Below are 6,709 nucleotides of genomic sequence, written 5' to 3'. Positions count from 1 at the left end.
TTTGAGATACATTGAACTTTCAATGGCATGTTTGAATCTCGATTGTGCCCTCTCAAGTTTGTGACTGGGATGCCGAGGATCACAAACAAGGTGTGAATAACCATGCAAATTTACTTGGTACCCTTAACTTTATCACCTAATTGATGTGCTGCTTAACTACACACGCTCCACCAATCTATGATAAACTTAAGTTACCCTTCACCACACATTGTCAGTCCCATGTTAGTGTGCCGGTTAACCACACACGCTCCACTAACGACTTAACAAAGGTGCAAAGTGTAATTTCATGGGTTAGCACCATTTCACATTTTCCTAAGTAACTAAGATTGGGAATTTATTAGTGTTTAGTTACTTAGTATTTATTATTATACTTTTAATGAAGGGAGAATTATAGTCTTTATCCTACCTGTTCGGCTAATGACCCTCCACCAGTCAAGAAAGCGGTGGGTGAGAGTGGACACCCATTAAACTGCCATTTTATAGGCAGTAACCTTATACCCCCCCTTATAGACCGGCTTCGTGAATGACGCCTACTAACGGTAAGATTGACTTTATCTTATACATATCTATATAGTTAAAATTATAATAATAGTATAAGGGTTGAATTTTAAACTTTTAAAATTCTAGGGTTTGATTTGGAATTAAAGCATTCATGAGGGGTAAACTTTACAAATTCCAAAACTTGAGGGCAAGCTTTGAAACTTTTCAAAACTCTTAGATTTTCATAACTTATGAGTTTAATTAAAGTTTTAGAAACTTTAATGAAGAGACTCTTGAACATCCATAACTTGAGGACAAGTTATGAAGTCCATAAAACTTTTTATGAGAAAAAGACTCTTCATTTTGTAACCTATGGCACTTTTATGAGTTTTAAGATTCATAAATGTGACTTTTCATATAACTTGAGGAGAAGTTACAAAAACACATTTTATGAATAACTTTTAGATCAATATGGATTGAAAACACATTATCTCATAACTTTTCTATTAATCTAAGCTAACTCATAAGAACAAGATAATTCAAATCATCAATCTTCAAGAAATTAGCAAGAATATAAAACTAATATAAATCTTGAAATTATGACAATTATCTTTGAAATTGAATTAGCATGAACATTACCACATCAAAAACATTTTTATCAGTTCAAAAACAGCTTAGGGTAATGTTCATAGTCCAATTCCAGCCTTAAAAGTCGAAAATATGCTGTCAAGGGCTTCTACTCGTCGAGTGTATGAACCTACTCGACGAGTAGGATGAATTTCTTCATGGACTCGGCGTGTCCAGTGCCCAGACAGCCAGAAAATCAATTTTTTTCAGCTTTTTCCAGCAATTTGCATCAAGTATAATTGAAAACAAGCCTAGGCTCTGATACCACTCTTGGATTTTCAGCATTCTAACACTCCTAAGGTGTACATGCAACCCTAAATATCTTGGGTCTATGTTTTCTCTATTATACATGCAAACTTGAATATTCCATGGTATTACCCTAACTAGCATATAATCATATGTTTCTTGCATAATAAGACTAGATAGAATTACATACCTTTTCCTTGGGGTTGGATACTTGGAGCTTTAAGAGCCTAGCATCAATAATGTGAATGCCTCAAGTGGAATATCAAATCACCAAAACAACTTGGAAGAACTTTGAGAGAATATGGAGCTCACTAAAATCGGCCACCTTTTCTTTCACACTAGTGCCAATTTTGTGAGCCAAGGACCCCTTTATATATTATGGAGGATTATGTCACACCCCCAAACCAGGATGGCGGAAACATTCGGGGGTGGGTGACTTCACGTAGTATCATAACAGTTGAATATTGTAAAGAAAGTAAACACAACCATCATAAATATAATAAAAAACTTACATTGTTGCGTGTAATACAAATTTCAAAAGAATATTACAAATATGATGATTTAAAATGTTTTGATAATAGACGCCTTAGCGTTCTTTCTCCAAAAGCTGATGGTTACCTGTATTATTGATTCCCTGAGAAATACAAGTAGTTTTGAAAAAGTGTCAACAATTAAGTTGGTGAGTTCATAAGCGTTTTTGTACTGAAATTTGTATGTCCTTTAGTAAAAATAACTGAACGTGTTTTCCAGAAAATCCAATATTTTCTACATATAGTTTGAAAAAGTTCCAAAGGCTGGAGTGCAATAGTATCTTTCGTGCTCAAAATGGTGAAAGTGTATTTATACTCAAATAATGTATTTACTGAATGCATTCAAGAGTCTCGTAAATCAAACTTATATTAATACTTCCGTGTGAGTTTTATAACCATCCTATTGACCCAGACTGCCTATAACAACGTTCTTCAGGCGTTGCAGTGTTATGACGTTTGTCACCCCAGACTTGTCGGTCTAACTGTAGCTAACAGTTTAGGTGCGGGATTGTGAATCCCGTATAGATCTATACACAAGTATCACGCTCTCCCTCCAAGAGATTATGGTTTATAATACAGGACTTGAAATGCATACTCGAAAGTACGTTGAAAATGCGTGTCTCACAAAACATAGTATCAAAAGATTTACGGAATGAAAAGTCTTTATGAAAATAGTTCCTTTTTCAGTGTTTATGTAAAGATGTTATGAATAACTCGTAAACTATACCCATTATAGTTTTTCGAAAGTGTGTTTCATTTGAGGATAAGAGCTCGGTGTAATACCAACTTTGCATGTAAGGAGTAACGTTGGTAGAAATATTGTTTATCATTTATAAAGAAAATGCAGATGAAGTATTTGAAAACGTATCTAACGATGGGTATTTTAGATGTGAGTTTATCTCGTGTTTCACTTGTATTCCCCCCCCCCCCCCCTAAAACATGAAAAAGACGTGAAAATAAGGGGTATAAACTCACCTGGAAAGTGTGGTGATTTGAAGGAAATGAGTTTTTCTCGGGGGGCACTTCGACCAGAAAGTGGTGTAATTCTCAGGATTCTCGGCGCTTCGGACCTTCGACGGGGCTTGGATATGTAACCGGGGTGTCGGGGTCGTCTCGGGGTGCTAAATGTGGAGTAGAACTGAGAGAGAAAAGGGAAATGAGCAATGAGAGTCAGGACCCACGCATGCTATTTATAGGGTGAATTCTCAGGATTCACGTCGTGAACATGGGATGGTTCACGTCGTGAGTCTGGTCTGTAGACGCGACGCCCAGTGGTCTAGTTCTGGCACACATCAGTCATAGACTCACGCCGTGAGTCTCTCTTGCTCACGTCGTGAGTTTCAGATAAGGTTGGTGTGCGTGCCTCGATCTTCCGAAATTCATATCTCTCGTATACGAGCTCCGATTTCGACGTTCTTTATATCCACGTGTAAGTGAGAATATACTCTACAACTTTCATTTAGACTCCATCGGCTAATTTTGATTTTAATTTTTAATATTATATTTTAAATAGGCCGGGACAGGATAATTCCGTTAAAAATCCATAATTTCTTCATCCGATGTCCGTTTTCGTCTGTCTTTTTACCGTTGTACTACTATTGTCGAGACCTTCAATTTTCGTTTAGGTTGCGTCGGCTAAAAATCACTGGATCTGTATTTCGAGTTTTTAGCTGTCTACTGCTGTTCTGAAACTTTAGAAAAGTCATAACTTCCTCATACGAAGTCAGATTTGGGCGTTCTTTTTATGTATGCTCATGGTTTAACATAATCTACGACTTTCGTTTAGATACCTAAGGCTATAAAGTATTTTATTGAAGTTTCACTTTTTACGCTTAACGGTGTTTTACCGGTTGTGTCGCGGGTTTTCGATTGGTCATAACTTCTTCGTTATAACTCGGATTTGGGTGTTCTTTATATATTTGGAAACCTTTACAATATATCTAACATTTTATGCAACCCAAATGAGACTTTAGAACACTTCATTTTTGACGCCATTTTATTACATCAAAAATAGTTTAATATTATTTGACTTTTTGAAAGTTACATTGACTTGGAATATCGGGTTGTCACATCATCCCCCGTTAGAGGAAATTTCGTCCCGAAATTTAATCTAAGACAGAGTTTATGGAGTTGGAAAAAGATGTGGGTACTTTTGTTTCATCTGATCCTCGGGCTCCCAGGTGTATTCAGGTCCTCGCTTGGCATTCCAACGGACCTTTACAATGGGTATGCGACTTTGTTTAGTTCTTTTAATTTCTCGATCCATGATCTCTACTGGCTCTTCTATGAATTGGAGATTCTCGTTGATTTCAATTTCGTGCAGAGAGATAACGAGGGTCTCATCGGACAAGCACTTCTTTAGGTTCGACACGTGAAAGGTAGGGTGTAAATTATTGAGTTCCTGCGGTAATCGAAGTTTGTATGCCACCGGGCCGATCCTGGCAAGGATCTCGAATGGTTCGATATACCTTGGTTTAGTTTCCCACGCTTTACGAAACATATTAATCCCTTCCAGGGTGAGACTTTTAGTAGTACCCGGTCCCCAACCTGGAATTCCAAAGGTTTCCGTCTTTTATCCGCATAACTCTTTTGTCTGTCTCTTGAAGCCTTCAGTCGCTCCCGGATTTGAACAACCTTCTCCGTAGTTTCCCTTATGATTTCTGGTCCAGTGACAGTGTTGTCGGTTGCTTGTCCTCTTGCTAGTTGTGTGTCACCCACTTCAGCCCAGCACAAAGGTGATCTGCACTTACGGCCGTAGAGGGCTTCGAATGGGGCAACCTTGATGCTAGTGTGATAGCTATTGTTGTACGAAAACTCGACCAATGGTAAATGGGTGTCCCACGCCTTACCAAAATCAATCACACAAGCTCTTAGCATATCTTCTAAGGTTTGTATGGTTCTCTCACTCTGGCCGTCGGTCTGTGGGTGATAAGCGGTACTCATGTCTAACCTTGTTCCTAGAGATTTTTGTAGCGACTGCCAGAACCTCGAGGTGAATCTACTATCTCGGTCCGAGATAATGGATATTGGTACACCATGCAGTCGTACAATCTCTCTGATGTATGTTCTGGTTAGCTTTTCCAGTTTATCCGTTTCTTTGATTGGTAGGAATTATGCGGATTTGGTTAACCTATCGACGATCACCCAGATGGTGTCGAGTCCGCTTGTCGTCTTGGGTAACTTGGTTATGAAGTCCATGGTTATCCGCTCCCACTTCCACTCGGGTATTTCCGGTTGTTGCAACAATCCCGAGGGCTTTTGGTATTCCACCTTGACCTTGGCGCAAGTCAAACATTTGCCTACATAGGTAGCTATTTCGGCTTTCATGTTCGGCCACCAATACAACCTCTTGAGGTCTAAGTACATCTTGTCTGAGCCAGGATGTACGGAGTAGCGAGTTTTATGAGCTTCGTTCATGACAACATCCCTGAATCCACGAAATTTTGGTGTCCAGATCCGGTTCATGAGACAACGAACTCCGTCATCCCTGACTTCAAAGTTTTTGTCCATTCCTCTCAATGCTTCACCTACCACATTCTCTGGCCTCAAGGCTTCTTCCTGTGCTTCTTTGATTTGTGCGGACAGGTGTGAGTGGATGGTCATTGTTAAGGATTTCACTCGGCGGCCCAAGTATTCCTTTCGGCTGAGTGCATCGGCTAGTACATTAGCTTTCCCGGGATGGTAACGAATTTCACATTCGTAATCGTTTAGTAGTTCTACCCACCGTCTTTGTCTCATGTTGAGTTCCTTTTGACTGAGGATGTGTTGAAGGCTTTTATGGTCGGTAAAGATTGTACATTTCGTGCCGTAGAGATAGTGCCTCCAGATCTTTAGAGCGAAGACGACTACTCCTAGTTCGAGATCGTGTGTGGTATAATTGACCTCGTGCGTCTTCAGTTGTCTCGAGGCGTATGCGATGACCTTTCCTCGTTGCATCAGGACACATCCAAGTCCCTGGTTTGATGCATCACAATAGACCACGAAGTCTTCTGTTCCTTCTGGCAAAGATAATATAGGTGCGCTGCATAGGGCTCGCTTTAGGGTTTGGAATGCAACGTCTTGTTTTCCTCCCCAGCTGAAGGTTACACCCTTCCGAGTCAGGGTGGTAAGTGGCTTAGCAATCTTCGAAAAGTTTTGTATGAACCTTCGGTAATACCTAGCAAGGCCCAAGAATTGTCGGATTTCCGTTGGAGTCATTGGAGTTGTCCAGTTCTCGATTGCCTTGATTTTTGAAGGGTCCAAGTGTATCCCCTCCTTGCTGACCACGTGACCTAGGAAATCTACTTTCCGAATCCAAAATTCGCACTTTGAGAATTTTGCGTAAAGCTTCTCTGTCCTTAATGTTTCCAAGACCTGTCGGAGGTGTTGGCTATGTTCCTCCTTGCTCCTTGAATAGATGAGTATATCATCTATGAATACAATCACAAATTTGTCCAGGAAAGGATGACATACTCGGTTCATCAAGTCCATGAACACTGCCGGTGCGTTTGTCAACCCAAAGGGCATCGCTACAAACTCGTAGTGACCATAGCGGGTCCGGAATGCCGTTTTGGGAATATCTCCTTCCAGGACTCGCAGCTGGTGGTACCCAGATCTTAAATCGATCTTTGAGAAGTAGCTTGCTTCTTGTAGTTGGTCGAATAGATCGTCTATGCGCGGTAAGGGATATCGGTTCTTGATCATGAGTTTGTTCAACTCTCGGTAATCGATGCACATGCGAAAAGATCCGTCCTTTTCTTTACGAACATGACTGGCGCTCCCCAAGGTGAGAAGCTCGGTCTGATAAATCCCTTGCTTAGAAGTTCGTTCAGCTGGCTGGATAACTC

Source organism: Lactuca virosa, chromosome 4 (genome assembly GCF_052849685.1).
Source record: "Lactuca virosa cultivar CGN04683 chromosome 4, Lactuca_virosa_CGN04683_v6, whole genome shotgun sequence".
NCBI classification, from domain to species: domain Eukaryota; kingdom Viridiplantae; phylum Streptophyta; class Magnoliopsida; order Asterales; family Asteraceae; genus Lactuca; species Lactuca virosa.
This window is presented reverse-complemented; position numbering follows the sequence as displayed.